Genomic DNA, 19806 nt, shown 5'->3' with positions numbered 1-19806 from the left:
AAGGACAATAAGAAATGTTCACAGCTGTGAAACAACTTTTAGTTTTCTGTCTTTTCATGATAAAGATGTGTAAAACCTTAAGTGACATGGAGAATGGAAAATGGGCATAAATTTTCAGTGTTTCTCACATTATTGGAAATAGATGGCATGAAATGGCATGATCAGAAAAGCAAACCAAAACAAAGGCCTTTACCGAGCATCAGAAGCACAATTTAGGTAAGCAGTTACTACAGACTGTAGCTGTATCTACTGAGCACTCATGTATGCATTTAACTCATGCAAAAACACATGCACCTATCTGTCTACATAAAGTATGATAGTGACACATTTTCCTTTTCTGCATAGATGTTTATAGCATATACATCAGAATAATATCTATCTATTGAAATGCACACATGCTGTGTGTCTCTATTTATATGTGCATATATTTATGTTGAGGCTATCAAAGAGAGATTCAATTTCTAACTTCAGCAATCCTTTGAGATGCTTAAAGCAGGGATTTCACTGGACAAAGAACTTCATCTTCAGCCAAAGGAAGAAAAGAGCTCTTCAATTTTATTCTTCTGTACTTTTGAGTGACACACATGGAAAGATGCAATGAGCCAGATTGCAATCTCCCTCCCCCAGAGAAAATCCAGGGTAGGTAGACCAAAGGTAGCCACTTCAGTCCTGGTGTACAGCAGCAGAGACGAGAGCAGACCCTTGCCACATGATGTTTGATGAGAACTTGCCACTGCAGAGCTTCTGGAACAAGAGATTACAGCCATATGACTGAAACTCTGAAAGTTTCTGACATTTAATATCAGTAATTAAGAGTTCAGATTGGTGGTTGAATCAATAACCCTTTGCAATTATTGATCAGAAGCTGCCATCCTGCCAGTCACGGAGCACAGCTGACCTTATGAAAACTTATCTATGTTGCAAGCGCTGTCCCTGTACCACTTCCTTACGCCCCTGTACCTCAGAAGTGCTTAAAAAGCCTTGTGGCTGCTGCCACCAGGATCTTCTCTGAGGGCAGGGCTGCCACTGAAGCCCACCCGGGCACAGATAAAGCTTCAAAGGCCCGAAAGGCAGGACGGTGGAAGAAGCGCTCCTTCCCCACGGACCAACCCCCCTCTCAATCTGCTGCCTCTCGGCTGCCAACCCAGAGCAGCTGTCCCTCTCCCCAGAATGAGACAGCACCATCCGTCCTCTCCCACGTGTAAACACGAAAATGCTTGAGGCACCCTTTGCAGCCCAGAAAACTTCACACATCCATACAGCGAAACTGCTCTGTCATCCCTCCCTGTAGATGGTGCCTATGGAGGCATTGCTGCGCTCCAAAGGACAGTACCACACCATGACCTGTGGGTGGGGACACTTACCTGGATGTGCAAAAGGTGCTGGACTAGGGAAATGACGAACTGAAAAGTTCAGTTGGGCACCAGGGTTGTTTTTTCACCCATGGATCTTTAATGGCTTACATAAGAAAGGCTTTAGATTTTATTTCCCAGCTGAAGTGCAGAAGAAGCAGTAAAGTCACTGCATGGCAATGGTTAAAAATACAATACAAATACTACTACTACTACTAACAATTATCAACTTTTGGAGTATGACTTAATGTAACAACCCCACCCTGAACTAGAGTATCAGCAAACATAAAAATTTTAATTCACAAATATTTCTCTGGAGCCTTATGGAAGTAATAGTTTGGTTGCTTTATTTACCACAGGGGCTTTTGACCCCACTTGGACTATGTCTGCCATGGTTAGATGTGTTCAGAGACTCTTTTGCCTTAGTATTTTCTCACTCTGCATATAGGGGCACCAAGGTGCATTGGGGAATGTTGTTCAACAAGACAATTCATCCAATGAAGGGGAGTGAACACATGAAGTATCCCATGAAACATGTGAAACCTGTGACTCCCTTGAAACACCCACGGGACATTCTGAATCGATATATTTCCTTATTATTTTTTTTTTTTTTAAGAAGTAAAAGGAGAACAACATACAATCTATTTTCCTACCAGCTTCACTAGTAGTAAAGGGATTCTGCCATCTCTGCCATTTCTTTCATTGTCAACCAAATGGCCCCCCAATTAAAATGGAGTTTTACAAGACTTACAAGCCAATGTTCAGAGCCTTCCCACTACTGAATGGCACCCTTTATTTTCTGTGCCTTGATCCATGCCCATGAGTGGCATACGACAGGATTTCCCATCCTCCTTCACACACTGCATTTCTTCAGCCTGTTTTAATGCCTAACCCAGAAGAATTAATAGTTACTTAACTTTTTGGGCTGACATAGGTAAATATTTTTAGACTAGGAGATATCTATAGATCTGGATTATGATCTTTAGAGAAATTAACACCACATAAAGACTTATGTATGGAGAAAATTTGATTAAACTTTAAATTAAGAAATATCTGCAGAAGCAGGTGTCTGTAGAAAGCAGGAGAAAACGACATGCACTTTAGTTATCTTCCCTTCTCTTGAGACAGCTCCCCTCTGAGCTGAACCTTCTGAGACAGGGCACGGACAGGTTGCGCCTCCTTCAGCCAGGAGCTGGGAGCAGCAGAAGCTGGAGGATATTGCAAGTCTGCTCAATCAGCTAACGGAAGTCAGCTTTGCTGATTTACAGACCAAGTTCATTATGCTACTGGCTGTGTGCAGACAGGTTTAGCTATGGATGAGAAAAAGTCACTCTCTCTCCACTGTATGCCACCCAGTTAAGCCCAGTCATTATATCCATCCTAATTCACCACCACACTTCACTTTCCCATGGCAGATACAGTCAGGTTAGAAAGCACTGCCAAAAGAGGGAAAATGAGGGATAAGTTGTCACTCACTCAAAGGCTGTTTCAGCATAACGTGTTTTTAATGTGAGAATGTCTGAGCTTACAGTCAAGACCTGAGACCTGGGCAGAGCCAGCCCAGGCTTCATTGCAAGTTTTTTCAAACCTGTTTAGTATCCCTTAGACCTAGTCATTTTGGGCCAAATCTAAGAGCACGTATAGATAGGCATCCAGCAATCCTTTGTATCGAAAAGCAGATCTTCCCAAGTCTTCAAGATCTTCAAGACTGAGAGAAGAGTTTCCAAAATGTAAATGATTTTCCTTTTCTGCCAACAAATGGCAATAGATGCTAACTTTACCTGAGTTTGTTGTGACCCAAGCTGGAACCTGGGATGGATATTTCTTCTGCTGAGCTTGCCTGGGGATAAAGGTTCATTTTGTCTGAGATAAGGGTTGAGGCCTTGAGTCCACTCTGTCTTCAGGGAACATGGTATTTCCCATTGCCTGTGTGAATAAATAAAGAGCTTTCTTATTGAATGAGGAAACAACTTATGCAAAGAAGATGCTAGATAGCAATGTTTCTTTTGGTTGCAGTTTTAGAATTAGATACCTGAATTCCTTTTAAGTCCAATATAAAAAGCATGGACCCGATTCCGGTGTTAGCTGTTACTTTCTCAGAAATGTGATGCTCCGTCACAAATAAAATATATACATGTGCTTCAGTAAGGTACCTCAAACAAACACGCATCTGCACGGTTTCCCCTGCAAAGAAATGTATACAGATTCCCAAACGGGAGGAAATTTCACCAAACTGCACTGAAATACAAGCAAAGATTTGGGAAGGGTGATCCAGACTGAGGGGGCCATAAATATTTGTTGTCCTTGCAAAAACCCCTGTTTTCATACGTTCCTTGTTTCCTTACCTGTGGTAAGGCAATATGGCCAGCAAGTGTGTGCCTTTCCTTATGCTTTGAATTTACCTTCTTTTTTTTTGTGCAAACACAGCATCAGCTGTTCTGCTCCTCAGCATCCTGTATGCAGAAGTGGAGATGACACTTTCCCGTCTCAAAGAGCCTGGTAGTGATGGTCTTCGTGATTTTGACAGATGGTGCCTTGGAATTTAGGGGAGGAAATCAGCTGGTAATCTGGATTTAGAGAGTTACACAAACTTCATTTCATGCCTCACATTGGGACAAACCTCCTGGTGCCAGTTCCTCAGGTTGGGAGCTTGCCCAGGGGTGGGTTTGTAGATACTTCATTTCACACAGTGGCTATTTCAATTTTAGCCACTTTCCTGCATGGGGACAAATGGCTTCATTTTACAAATAATGGCAGAATGCATCTAAGGAAAGACAATTTAGACAGATAGATTTTGGCTGATGTTTAAGAACTGTAATAAATAATCTCCTCCTCACCTACGCCTCCCCCTAAAATCTACATACCTTTCGGCATATTTTATAACAAACTCTAATAGAGAAATAATCCAAAATGGCACCTGTTTAAAAATAATAATAATAATAACCCCAAAATGTAGGTTATTGAAATATGAGTGTAATATAGAAAAGAGAGCAGTGCTGATATTAATGACCTATCTGTCTCCTGGTGCACTTCAAAAAGTCTCTCATGTATTTTATTTTATTTTTTTATTAGAAACGGTATCATTATCTCTAAAAGATCTCACTGTGAAGGGTGAGGAGAGAAATCTGACTTTTTAAAAGCTAAATTCAGCCAGATTTTTCTTTTTTCCCTTACTTAAAAAAAAAAAAAAAAAAAAGATTTTTCATAAACATTTTTTTCCCTCCGGCTGGAATATTAGGACAGTATATTAAATTCCCACCCCCAATTCCACAAAAGGAAGACCCAGCTACATTTACATAATAATGTCCCTACTGTGCTTTTGACAGATGGGTTTCATTGACACAGACATACTGTTAGGGGCTTAGCAATAGATTAAAAAAACCAACAACAATACAGTGTAACATAATAAAAGTGTATTGTAACGTACATCATAACTTTTGGCCAAGGTTAAATTTCCAGTTGGTGTATGAAAGTCGTATTCCATTAGACAAAATAGATGTCATGCTGCAAAGCATTAAAGATGAGTTGACTGAGTCATTTGTTTTTATTTATATTACATTATATTTTCCTTGATTCTATTTATTCAGTGGGGAAAAAAAAAATAAAATCCTTCAGCTCCCCCTTAGTCACCTACACCACTGCACCACAGTGTCTCTGTGACTCTAGGTGTTTCCTCGTGAGTCTGCCCACAGTGCAAGGTGCTGTACAAACCCACAAGAACCACCTGCTGTGGTTGCAGCAGTCCCATGTAGACACACCTGAGAGGGATGCAAACTCCTGAATGGCCAGCAACAAACCCACAGCAGTCCTGGGCTGACTGAGCAACAGCCTGGCCTGCCAGCACAGCTCTGTCCACACTACTCCAGTCACCTCTGCAGCAAGGGCTGGATCCTCCTCTGCTCTGCTTATCATTTCAGAGGACAGAAAGGAATCCATGCCTCAGTTTGACAGCTGAGCTGCCATGAGATCTTAGTTGTCCTCTCTCCCTGCTCTCTGCCCTACACCTCACAGAATAATCTGTAATACAGAGATGCCCCTAAGAGAGATTCAGATGAAATTATTGGGGTGGGATGTGTAGTCCTACCCCAGAAGCACTGTCCATTGCTCTGTTCACTCTGGGTCACTTCACTTCTGCAGCTGCCTCCAATCCTCAGGAGAGTCTCCAAAAGCCTCTGAAGAGAAAAGAGAGCAGCATGTGTCTTATTTTTATTGGTGTTAGTTCTTCTCTTTTTCCTCCCCTGTCCAAGCTCTAGCAAATTTGTGCCTTTCTTCAGTAATGGTTTTATGCAGCTTCACAATAAAAATAATCTACCAAAGAGACAGAGGAGTTTTCTCTGCTTGTCTCCCTGAAAGGTACTCTTGGTTGCAAGAGCTTAACAGTCTCTTTTTAATGTCAAGTTATATGGTTTTGGGGGCTTTCCCAACTCTATCAATCCCCCTGACAGCACAGACACTTTGAGTGGAGTGGTGAGGACAGAGCTGATAAACTGCAGCCTCCTCCGGTACTGGCCTCTGTCCAACGAGACAATAATGCTCTCCCTAGGAAGCGGTTTATGCTCCATTTAAAAATGTTTTCCCACCAGGAGGTGGTAGCCAAGATGCACATGGGGCTGGGTGCTACCTAGCTTCACATGAGGCTGTCCTTGCTGGTGGCACCATCCTTCCTTTACAACCTCTGAGGCGATGGCCTAGGCCTGTTGTTCCTCCAGTTGTCATGACAATGAGCAGCCAGGACCCTCATCCTACCTCAGAGGAGCTGTTGCGATGATCTAGGCAGCCTGGAAATGTAGGAAGAACCGTAGTGAAAATCACTGAGAGGATCCACTCACTAGAGAGGAAGGGTGAAGGGAAGGAAAAGAAACTTCTGACGATTTAGGAAGAAAATGGTTAATGGAGCTGGTGGACTTGTTCCATGCCACACTGGGCTTCGATCAGTGTCTGCCCATTTGGATAAACAGAGTATGACACAGGTAGAGGGAATTCCTGGGAGAAGGAGCTCACAGCCAGAGGGAACATGTTAGAAGGATGGAACTGGATTTCCCACTCCATGTGGAGGAAGTTGATGGACTAAATCCACTCCTCTGTTTACACCTTGTTTTACATAAGAGTAAGAAATTAAACCCAGATAATCCACCAGGCACAACAGACATGTTCTTCCTTTTCTACCACCTCCCATAGACTCCAGAAAAGAGCCCTGAAATAGTACAAGGATAATTAATATCTGGGTAGGCTGGTGTTCCTGGTTCCTCTTCTGGTCATGACAGAGAGACTGTAAGTACCTGTCCACTAAAACAAGTCATTGGGGTGGATATGAAGGCAGTGAGGTATAGACAGTATGCTTTATTTTCCATTCTTTACCCTGCCTTAAAAATGTAAGAAGTCACAGAACCTTTTGGTTCTTGCCAGACTCAATTTCTATGTTGCCATAGCACCATGAACACATCAGAACCAAAACAACTTGATTTACCTCCCATTCTGGAACGGGACCCTCTTCCTGACATCACATTGCAGAAAATGACTCTTGAGGTTCAAAACCAAACACGCACACAGAACAGCATTTTGAAATGGGCTGGCATTGCTCTAATCCATGCCACTCTTCATTTATGAGTAAAAATATATTACGTATACCAGAAGGAAGAAAGTTTTTTGTTTGTTTGTTTGTTTGTTTTTGTTTCTTAATCACATCCTGAAGAGGTCATATGTGAAATACAGTCACAAGAAAGATGTCTCTCTCTCTCTCTCTTTTTTTTTATTCTTAGAAGACATTGCAGCTATCTGCTTATAATTTGCAATTCAAAACATCGCTCCAACTTTTATATAAATAAATATATATTTTTTTTTTGGTTCAGGTCAAGTTTTAGTCTCCAGTTATTCGGGTATATGCATTGAAGACCAGCTCCCTGTTTCCAGGTTGTTGATAAAGTGAAATCTAATTATGTTCCAGTCTTTGCACTTGCTGGAGATGTTTAGAACTTGTTTACACTCACAACCTCAATTCAACATCACTCTTGTGTTTTGAGAACCTGCATCAACTTTCTCCACCTGAAGAATGTGTTAGTGTTCTAGTACAAAAGTCAGCTCAGGGTTGCAAATGGGGAAGAAGAGGGAAGAGAATATTCTTATGATGTGATCGGTTTAACCAGGTGAAACTAAGTCAAATCATCTGAGAATAGTGATATTTGTTAAACTTCCAAAAATCCAGTTCCATGAAAGATATGTGACACTGAAATGAGCACCAGGGAAGCATCCAGCCATTCTTACTAATGCATTGCTCAAACTTGCAGGTAATTCTCTGACAGAATTAGAGACAATTATTTCTACCAACAAGAGATGGTAAGAAATTCAGTGATGTCTAAGCAGTACTCATTGTTTCCCTAGGAAAGAAAACATCTTTTTTTTTTTTTTTTCCAGGATCTAAATTCTGATGTGCACTGGGTAAAAAGGGAGTCATCCATGCAGATAAGAAGATCCTCAGATGCTGCTGCAGGGCTAACTCAATTGCTTTCCTCCTGTGTCTGCTAAGATTGGTACCTCCTGTGCAAAAGCCATGATAAACAAATAACACTATCATTCCAAATGCACTGTCATCATCATCATCATCACAGGCCTCCTCCTGGCCACTGCAAGATGAAGGCCTGACCTTAAAAATGGCACCCCTGGCTCTAACCAAACGTGTCCATTTCTGTCTCTGCCATCTGTCTATTCATCTTAGTGACAGGCAGCCCTGGCTCTGCTCACTGCCCATCCACTATGCATAGACAAGTGTCTGCAAATGAACCACTTACATGGAGGCAGTTGATACCAGCCTCAGGAAGTATTTGGAACATCACAGTAGGAAACAGACATTGCTTTTGTTCAGATTTGGGTTTTATTTCTTGCTGTGTTTATAAGAAAGAAAATTTTCTTCCTTGGGGGTAGTGCAGAAGTGAGTTCACTGTTTATATGGGCGGACAGTTAAGGGACAATAAAAAAGGTTTCAGGGATGTGCCAAAGCAGAAGGGGCAGCATGGGGCAAAGACTGGAGATACCTGAGAGAAGAGAAAATTAGTGTTTTTTGTTTGTTTGGTTGTGTTTTTTTGAGACAAATACTCAAAGGAGCAGTAAGACCATAGGGAAGGCAATTAGTCACTGGAAGGCACTTGGGATTTGATTTCTAAAGTCATCTGATTAAGCCATGCACCTCATGCAGCCAGTAAAACACCAAGTTTTTTTTTTTATTTTTTTATTATTTTTTTTTTCTCACAAAAATCTTACCTCCTGCGAATTAATGAAAATTTAGAAACTAGCAATCACAGAGAGAGGAAATGAAGACCAGTGATCACAACGCAAAAAGACTGGGGTTAATGTCTCTGCTGTGCCACAAGTTTCTTTTACAAATCTGAAGAAAATAAATTGACCTTTCTGCACCTAAGTTTCACAGGTCGGGACCTGTAAAATGGATGTAACAACACTTATTTACTTTTCCAGAGCTTGGAAAGGGCACACAAACTAGAAGAATCCAATATAAGGGCATCACTTTTCTATTGACATGGTTGTCTTCTTAAGCTGGGTCACTGTGATCTGTACTACTATATTGTGAAGTTCAGGTCCCAGATTTCACCACAAGCTCATACTGATTCCACTTCTACCAGGACTGCAGTCGAGAATAATGTGCTGTCTGACCATTTCATACTGATCCTGTAAATATCTTCTGTCCTTGGTGCATGAGAGCAGTGGTGTGCTCATGTTCCTTGGAAAATGTATCTGATGGAGGAGACGGGAACAAAAGGAGAAGTGTTAGACAGGATGTGGACAGCATATTTTAGGAGAGATATGAGGCAGCTGGAGTCAAACCACTAGAGGGATAAGAATGGGTTGGGTGAGAAGGCTGCACTACAGACATAGATTAGAGGATTGAGAAAGTGATCTGTGTTTCCTGATCAGGAGTGGGGAAGAAGGCTCAGACAGGAGTGTCATTGTGTGTTGCTTGGCTGCTTCTCCAGATGGAGCATTTTGAGGTCAGGCGTCACTGACAGTTTGCCCATAAGTGGCGCGCCAGCATCCGAGAGATATTTATTAGGTAGGCACTATTAATACTTCACTTACACGAGCACTTAAGTTCACTGACAATTGTTTAAAAGTCATTAATAACATTTAGCAGTGGTAAGATGATCAGCTTTTTGTTTTGCCTCTGAGCATCTCTAATGTAGGGGACAAAGCCAGAGGAATACAAAGCAGGCATCATATCAGTACAAAGACATTGGCATTTTGTTTTCAGTTTGATGATTATTATTTCACCAATGATTATGTCTAGACATCTCAAGATGAGGCTGGGGTCTGTTGGTGATCAGTATGGAACAAAACAGATTGCTTTGAAGAACTGGTCATATAAATGGGCAGGGCAAAGGGAAGGTAGGAGGAGAAAAGAGAAATGCAGGGAAGACACTTGTTCCAGGAGACAGAGCAGGTCTCTGGCCAAGAGAGAAGCAATATTCAAATCTCCTGATTACTAAACTGCTATTTGATCTACTTCCACAGACTTCTGGCATTGGGCTGTAGCATGACAGTCTAGTGTAACAGGAAAAATAAGGACTGCATTTTGGGGTGAAGACATACTTCCTCAACAGAATTGTACAGCCCCATACAGACACTCTGTTGGATTGATTCTCTTCTTCAGAGTCTTCTGGCAGTGGGTGAGTTTAGAGGGTCATCATGTGAGGGGAAAAGGCTGGGAAAAATGCATGCTTTGTATGAAAATACAGGGCACAGGGGTGTCCTGAGGGGTATGGATAAAATGACAAGACATTTGCACAGTTCTACAGAACTGGACAGTTCTGATGAAAATGGGAGGTCTGGTTGCACTTTACTAAGGTGAGATAACAATTCTTGTCTGTATTTGAAATTCTCATCAGCCCTTGTGAAGAATGTTGATACTGTCCACCATGAATAAGAGCCACAGTGTGCAGTATCTGGGGTCTACTGAGCATCTGAATTGGCATGGAAACACGAAGTTGTTTCAGGAGGAGCCCTATTTCATGTGTACAGATGTGGGACTGCCATTTATGCAGCTCAGGGACACTCCCAGATGAATATGGCTTTGGAGCTCCTACTGTTCAGGAAGTGAAACTCCCCTCTTTCTTTCTCCAGACCCCATCACAAGACATTTCCACTATACCACCATTCAGGAATATCTTTCTAACAGTATTCTGGTGAGACAGAACAGGTTACTATGTACAGAAGAGAAGAAAGATGCCCAGAGTGGTGTTTAATAATTCAACCAACCTGAATATTTGCCTGTGAGTTTCCATGTGTTGACTGGATCTGGAAGTCTGGCATTTTGGATAATATTCCCAGATATCGTTTCTGTGATTCTGCTGTGAGGTATTAGGCATACGGGACCAGCAAACTACATATTTTAAAATGCAGAGCCAGGACTGGATTGGCCACAAAGGTGGTAAATCCATGACTATGATTCAGAAACAAATGGAACCTTCACCTCAGCAAGGAACTGAGATCTTGCAGCAAACCAATGTATGGCATTTTAGCACAGCACATTGCCTAGATTTAGGTGGCAGCTTGTCACTGTGGAACCTTGTGCTGCCTTTCTGTTGTGACTAATGGACCTGTAGAGCCAAGTAGGCTACTAGAGAGGAAAAAGAAAGGTGGTCTTAGAGTTTATGGGGTTGAATAGAGCCCTTAAGCTTACAGCCTCACTTTTTCCTCCCTCACTTTTTCCTCTTGTTGCTGCTCCAGATTTCATTTTGCCTTATAATGGAGAGAAAACAGCAGCAAAAAGTGAAATATATTAACATCTCTGGGTTACACAGATAGAATAATGGTGAAACTTTGACAGATTGCATGAAAGGTGGACAAGCACTAGGATCTCATGGCCTTGGTGTAGGCAGGATATCAGAGGGTGGAGCTCTGGTCTTGAGATGAATCCCCTAAACAAGTTACTTCAGGGACCAGTCTCCCCTGCATGACTACATGTGTTGTCTCCACTGATGAGGTAGAAAGGTAGGGTTTCACATCAAAGCTGATCTCTAGGAATGTGTGTGTACTAGGTCATACTCATGATGCTTGTGGGTTTAGCCTTCAGATCTCAATTCAAATAACAGTAGGAATGAAAAAAAAAAAAAAAAAAAAGAGTCAGTTTTAGTGAGGGAAACCAACTATTTAGATCTTTTCTGTAATGTAGAATTTTGCTGCCAAAACTATTTTTTCTTTTCTGCCTTCATAAAAAATGACTCTGGATGCAATGAGAACAAGGTGTTCTAATTAAATAGATTTGTTTACATCTCATAGTGTGAAAAACTAATTCAGTCTGATATACTGTAGCTTCTTGCACTATCTCTCTCCAGCTTCATGTAAAATTACTAGTTTTAAGAAGTATTTTATTTAAGAATATTTTAAAAGTGGCCTTGATTAAAGAAAAACTGATTTAAGTTCCAAAGTGTTTCATTCTTAGGATAAAGATTTCATTTCAAGGTACAAGAAGATGGGAGGGAGAGAGCAGATGCTGTGCTGTCTATCACAATATTTCCTCCCTGCTTTATTGCATTGCAAAGGTCCCTACCTTTACTAGTCATGAGAACTCATGGCCTGTGGCTACAACACGTTTTTATTAAGTGAGGATTAAAGTCAGGGCCCAAACAGATCCCCTGTAATATGCTCACAAATAGAATGTCCTGACCCAGACCTGTGCATAAGTATCAAACCCAAAACAGAAGCAAGAATGGTGCTTTCTGGTTATAATTGTGTTCCTATCAGTGTAAAGATTTCTGCATGTTCTCCACCCAGACTGAGCTGGAGCATCCTTAAAGGTGCCACAACAGGAATTACGTGGAGTACAAAAACTGCAGAAAATATGGGATCCAGCTGCAGAAACAAAGAAACAAGCTCAGGACATATAATCTTTTGTAGGTATATAAAACAAGGCTGGATGAAGCTGCTGCAAGGAAGGATTATAACCAAATGCATTTATTTCTCTGGTTGTTGGAGTATTACCCATGCCAAAATAGGATTAATTAATTAATTACTTACTTTTTTTTTTTTTTTTTTTTTTTTTTTTTGCTGCCCCTTAAAGAAGTTTCTGTTCAGGAACAGGGAGCTTAAATGACCTGACACTGAGAGAAGCAGAAGCCAGGTGTCCAGCCCATCCTTGAACCAGAAAGACAACAATGTCCGCATACAGCACAAATGAAGCAGCACCATTCTGTGTATCACAGTTCACTCTGTATGGATTGCAAGAGGTGAATATAAAGGACTGCTTGAAGCAGGGTAATACTAGACTGGTGAGAATTCTGTAAGGGAAATTCCCCCTGTAATAACCTAAGACTTGTAGGTATGCCTCCTGTGACCACCAATGCCATTACAGTAACCCAAGGGGGGGCTCAGGACCCTCTTTAAGTGACTGCAGCACCTTCCTTTCCTTGCTGTGCACAGCCACTGTAGCCAGACGTGTTCATCCTCATACTGAACTTGACAGCTGGTGGCCAGAGGGAGACTCAGGCAATTCTTGGTCATATGCAGAGGTTTGTCTCAGGAACTGCATATCCCTAGTTGTCAGAGGTGCACAGTCCTTCTGAAGACCTACAGGAACACATCTATCAGAAGCAAGAAAATTGAGAACTGAGCCTGTAGGTGGCTAGGTATAAGGACAGACTAGTATTTAATGAAGACCTGCATCACATTCATCTTCTCAGTAGACTGAATAATCAAAAACATTTTTAATATACAAAGTTCATTAACTTGTATGTAAGGGAAACAAAGATTTAAGACAGTTCTTTCTAAATTGATAGCTAAAAAAAGAAAGAAAAAAACCACCTCTGCTAAATTCCAAAGTTCTTTTTTTTTTTTTTTTTGGGGGGGGGGGGAAGGAGGAGAGACGGAGGTAGGGAGGGAGGTTGTAAGAAATTTGTTTTTACAAGTTCTTATTCTGCTCCAGATCTCTGGCAGCCAGAGTTGCAGGAGATGTGGGGACGCTGAGCAACTTGGGCTTGTGCCTCCCTGGCAGCTGGAGCTGCAGGGAGGCTGGGAGCTGGGTGAGAGCTGGGTGCTCAGCCCGTGGCCCTCTGCCTGCTGCCAGGATCCTGCTTTTGTCAAATTCCTGTCTGTGCGCCCAAAATGAAGATGACAACAACCTTCTTGGGGGGAGGAGAAGAGAGCAGCCAGTGCAAATCACTGCCATCTCTCCAAAACCTTAAAAAAAAAAAAAAAAGACTAAAAAGAAAAGAAAGGAAAAATAAAAAATGAGAGGAAAAAGAAAAAAAAAACAGAAAATTGTCACTGAAATTGAAAATTTCCACAGAAATTTCATTTGGATGAAGAGAGCATGTTCATACAGAAAATCATTAAAATCATTCCAATGGGTAAGGGAAGAAAATGAATACACACTTCCTATATTCTTTCCTTCTAGAAATGGGACCTTATAGTTAAAGATGCTAAACATTTCAATCCTCATGCAGAGCATTCCTGGACCCTGATGGTCTCAGTGAAACACGCTTGTCACCTTTCAGGATAATGATCAGCACTTTCCAAGAGACACTTAGCACCTCAGGATTTTGCCTTTAGTTTGTTGTAACTTAGAGATAAGGCACACAGAGGGTAAGAGCCCCAGGGAAGAGTAATTTTCACCTTTCAGGTGCTTACAGCATGATAAAAAACTTTCCTCCATGCTTTTGAATTAATTCCTCAAAAGTTCCAAGCCTGCACACCTATTTGTTTCCTCATTGTTTTTATTAAACAAGAAAGGCGAGCTTTATTACTGCGCAAATGAAAGCATCACCAGAAGATAGATACTTCCCAGATTCTTATTAATCTCTAAGAGTTATGAGGCCGCCTAAGTTCCACGGAAATTAACATACTCTACAGATTTCTTTCAGCAAGTCACTGAGTCCTTGCTAACCTATCTGGAGAGAGAAGGGAAGCCAAAAAAGCATAACCAAAGTAGAATAAATCTGTACTATTAGCAGGTTTTTGCCAGTTAAAATGTGCAAGTGCTTGCGTGTCTTTGTCTACAGTTATAGGGCAAGGCTCTATGCTAAGGTGCATCATTTACAGTAGTTTAGCATAGACTGTGGTTGTATAGGTTGAACTGCATGCCACAAAGTAGAGGTCATAATCATAATTAAAGTAGAGTTGGATTTGCAATTCAAAGACATTTGAGACTAATCTCCAAAAATACGACTGTGCAAATTAATACAGTAGGGCACAGAATTTATTATTTTCCTTACTTTTTAGTGTAAGATTACCCGTGCCTAACTGTAGGAGTGCTTAGTGCCTGTATTATATCAGCATTTAATAACCGTAGCAGAGACCGAGGTCCCATAGCAGTAGCTATTACACAGCCTTATCACAAGACAGATCCTACCCCAAACATAACAGTCAAGAAAGAACCTAGGAACAGCTGATAGCTGAAATTACTTCATCCTCCAGGTCAGTAGCTGAATACCCAACTGAATACTGAAGTCAGAGCATCCTACCTCTAACATCTTAAAATACAGAGTAAGAGAAAATGAGAAAGAGAGAGAGACAGAGAAGCACAAACAGCACATCAAGCCCCATCCTAAACCAGGAATAACATACAATTATGGCACAAGAGACTTATCGCACTGGCAATATCCTTAATATCATCTGCTCTTTTCCAGTGGCAAATTCCACATTTTGTGGCTTTTATTTTCTTGTGGCGTAGGGATACATTTATATTGGGCAATGTTGGGAAGGTTTCTATTCTTCTTTTCCATTTGAAGTATTTGCTTTGTTAATATTTTTTTCATTTTTTTTTTTTTTTGATGTGAGTAGAACAAGGTTTCTTGAGACAAGAGGAGAATGGAGTATATATCCCTCATGATCTTTCTGTGGGCTGCGTTTCCCAGTTATTATGTTCCTATTGATATTTCAATTTCTGTAAGATCTCACCCACTTGTCCAACTCTTATGCATGCATCACATATCTTCTGTAAGTTAATGTTGGTTATCTAGTGAATGTGAAACAGAAAATGAGAAAGTTAAAGAGTTGTGATTGCCAGGTATCACAAGAGATGTTCCTTGTACACCAGCAACACCTTATTTAGTCAGGTCGGGTATACCTGGATTCTCAGGGACAGACTTAACGACATGATGGTTAACTTCAGAAACTGATTGTTGCCACATGAGCTTACTCAACAGCAAATGCAAGTAAATATGAATCAACGAACTGATATTCTATGGAAGAGCTTCTTCTAAGCTCACTATACAGGTACTACCCAAAGGTTTTTCGCAGCACAACACTTGTAGTACTAATGGAAATCATCACTAGGCCTCTAATAATCTGAACAAAGAACTCATGGGCAACAAACAAAGAAAAAATAAACTGATCATGTAACAATAAATGGCTAGTGGCATTTAAATTAATTAATTGGCAATGTAAACAGAACTGAGTGATCTTGAAGACTGCAATAAATAGGAGGAAATATGAAATGAAGGCTAACGGTCATGACCACAATAAAGCCTGTGATTGGATGGAATGATTAGTAGCTCACGTGAGCATCCATAGCCTATAAGGAAGGTCTGATGAAAGTAGGGGTCTGGGAAAAACTGTCCTGTAGATTTTTGTAATAAAGTCACACTAATAACAAAGGCACACACTGGGTGACTTGTGGCATAGTGAGTCACTATTTGTTGCTTGAAGTCTCATGGCAAGCTGAATCTGAATACCTGAATATTGGTTGTGCAGACTCCTTCACCCATCTCATCAAAGCCACTAATTGATGCACATGAAATTAAGTTGTCTTGTACTTACCCCCAATCAGAAAAGAATATAGACAAAGTTAACAAGGATGAGCCAATCAGTAACAACTTAGAAACAAGTAACTCAGTAAAATATCTGAACCCTGCAACTTCAGAATGTAAATGATCTGTTTCAGCTGAAAATCTTCATCCATGGCAACTAATTTAAAATTCTTCCTGAAGAAATGTGACACAATCGCTTGGTTTTCTTCTGTTTTGTGTTGTGCTTTTTTCTTTTTTTCTTTTTTATTTTTTTTTCTTTTTCTTTTTCCTTTGATTTTAGGTTGCTGAGGTTAGCATTTGCAATGTTCCTTCTTTAACAAAAAATTCCAATGCACATGCATTGTGTTTCTCATTTATGCTCCCCCACTACCCAATTAACGTCACACTAAATTATATACCTGCAACAGATTTAATTCCAGACCACTGAGCTGTCACTTTTAACCCTCCGCATGTATCTCTACAATATTTATGAGAAAACTGTACTTACTTTAACAAATAATGAAAAATTTCTATAGTTTTTAACAATCCCATTTGTTATAAAAAAGAATATATTCCTCTGCAGAAATCTGTGGGACGGTTCCAAATGCATACAGAAGGATTTTGATATCTATTCAGTTCTCAAGGTTTCAGAATAGTTTTCCAAATACCTATTATACTGCTATGGAATGAAAATAGATGGATCTATGGCCATAGTTAAACAGAGATCTGGGCTCATTTCCAAGCTCCATTGAACTCTTCTTATATGACCTTGAGCAAAGCATTTGAGATGTGGTCCAGAGTGTTTATTTTAGTGTCCAAAAGGGGCTTAGAATGAACTTAAAACCTTCAATTCTAGGAAGCTCTTTTCATGGGATTGTCTAAGCACAGAACCATGCAAATCTCACTGTGAGTTTCCATGATGTCTAGCCACAGAACGTACAGGACAAACATGAGTTGCCTGGCCTGAGGCATTACACTGCAATCTGGCCCAATACATACATAGATTTTGTGAAACAATTCCTAAACACAAAATTCCTCCTATCACACCATTATTTAAGGGACAACTTGAAGTTCATTTATAGTCCATATTAAAGAAAATGAAAACAAACAAACAAAACCTAATTATAAATAATAATAATTAAAAACAACAACAACAAAAACAACAACAACAACAAAACAGCTAATTAGTGGAGCCTGATTTGTGCCTGGATCCTCTGGTATGATCTGGCTATGGCCATTAAGCTTATCATTTGGAGTGAAAACTGAAGGTTTTGGCATCATTCTTCTTTTAAGAACTCTACCTGTGAGTGGATTGTCCCCTTAATAATATTTTTGTTATTTTGCAGAGAGACCTTTTATCTCCCTCCAGATAGGACCAAACTATTGTATACTCTGTGATGAATGGATACTGGGTCCCAAACTAATGCATGGAGTGAGCTGTTTGTACAATGGAGACACGTCCTCAAAAAAGCCCACAGGTGGTAGGTGGCTCTTGAACAGTTCCCACAGAGCAGTCAGAAGCATCAGAAGCTCTCCCCACTCAACAATCAGCAAAGAATCAATTAAATTGATTTTGGGCCATTATGATGTGAAAGTGAGTATTCTGGGTTTGCTTTTAAACTTTATAGCTACATCTCCAAAGATATTGCTATATGATTATTTCAAGAGGAAATAGGAGGTTTGGCCCTCTCTGTCTCAGTTTCTTTCAGGTAAAATAGAAACAAGATTACTTTCACTACCTTTCATAGCTGTTGAAATGGTAAATATGTGAAAATGAAGAATTCAAATGCCATACTTCTGCAAACATAAGTAACTTACAATAGATAAGCACTGCTAGGTTTTGACACCACCAATTTTCAATTTTTTTTTTTTTCCAGAAGTAGACAAAGTTTATCTCAAATAAGGCAAGAATGAGCATTTTCAGTTCATATACAACCTTCTAAAACCTTTTTGCTACTTTGATCTTTTCTTGTCCATTGCATGTTCTGCTTCCTGTACATGTTTAGTAGTCATGTTGTGATTGCAGTCTTTCAATTTCACCAGACTTATCTTTAGCTGGTAGTCAACCCTTTGTACCTCCTTTATTTAATAAGAAAACAAATGATCTCCTGGTATTTCTTAAAACATAATAATACAAAAGCATTAGCAAACATTTTCAAAAAGACAAAGTCCACATAGACAACTGCAGAGAGATGAAAATTACATTTTCTCACTCTGTATGCCAGATCAGCCAAAACAGATTTGATTCAGATGCTGTTGCTCAAGCTCAGCAGGTTTTCTAAGTGTTGACATGAACCCCTGATAGTAAGGTTACCCAAATCCTCAGCAGTGTCTGGTTGGTACTGGTAGTTGGGTGGAATAAATGAGCCACAATCACTACTTGTTCTATAACTCTTTCTTATTCTGTCACCAAGTCAATGCTGATAAGGCAACAGAACAATCCATGTTTTGAAATTTTAACTGATATTCTGTGACCATTCAGAATGAGAAAGCAAATCTCTGAGTACCTGCAACTGCTGTTTGTTTTTTTTTTTTTTTCAGAGAAGTCCAAGAAATGTTCCTGATTTTTTATGATTCCTGAAATTCATCAAAGTTCTGGGCAGAAGAAAGCAATATGGTCATCTACACTTTCCAATTAAAGGTAAATGAAAGCATAAGAAGGCTCAAAAGTGGTAGAAAGGTCCTGTAGTTTTCAATTAATTTATCCTAATTAGGAATCTAAAAGTTAGTGGTGCGATTTGGCTCTGTGATTAAGACTTCTAATTTTAGATGTCCGCATGTGAGATAAATGCCCAGGTTCCCATTACAGAGAGTAGAGGTCTAGTCAATACAATTAGTGGTTTAGAAAGAGATGAGGCAAATGTCTATATCTGGTCAACCAATTGCTCTCCAAGCTTGGACACCTAGATCATATGTAAACACCTAAATTTAGATATGTAGTGGCTTGAGTCAGTTGCCTGAAAATAGAAGTCTGACAACACTTGAACTGTCCTTGCATTTTGACGACATCCACACAGAGCTGGCCTGTACAGCACAGGATTTCAGAGAAGTGCCTTCCCTTCTGCATAGCCACTGGATGTCTAATGCCATACCCTACCAAATGTTCCTAACTGCCTCTTTGTGTTCTACTGAATTCCCCCAGATGTTAAGCTTAACTTAGTTAAGCCCTAGGACTCTCAGCTGTGAGTGCACAAGTATCTAGTGACATTTGAGATGTTCTAGACTACCTTGGACAGCTAAAAGGGCTGACAGAGTATCAAAGGGATGCTGCACCCAGAAGCTAGAGGTCAGCCAGAATAAACCAGGGCCTATATGTTTAAGCAATTGAATTGAGCTCTAACTGTTGAGCTAATCACCTGAGGCTTGTTTTTATAGTCAGTGGAGAGAAATACAGAGAGCAGTTCAACCCATTCTAAGGTACAGGTCAAAGGCAGGTCAGATGAATTGCCCTCTGGGTTTTTCTCCACTGACAATAAAGAGAGCCCAGTATGGCTAGTCCCTGATATTTTCAATTTGGGAGATAGAGTTGGTAAAAATGCAAGTTGCATGGGAGCTCTTGTAGCATTCTCAGCAGCCAGGACCCATCAGCCTTCTAACAAAATACTCAGATATACCGTACGCATTTATACTGTCACTATATGCCTTTCAAACCCTATTACTGACGGCTGACTGAAGAGACTGACACACAATGTGTATTACGAACATCCATACTGGGATGGAATCCC

This window comes from Anser brachyrhynchus (genome assembly GCF_964034855.1).
Source record: "Anser brachyrhynchus genome assembly, chromosome: Z".
In the NCBI taxonomy this organism is placed as follows: Eukaryota; Metazoa; Chordata; class Aves; order Anseriformes; family Anatidae; genus Anser; species Anser brachyrhynchus.
The sequence above is the reverse complement of the archived record's forward strand: the minus strand, read 5'-3'. Positions refer to the sequence as shown.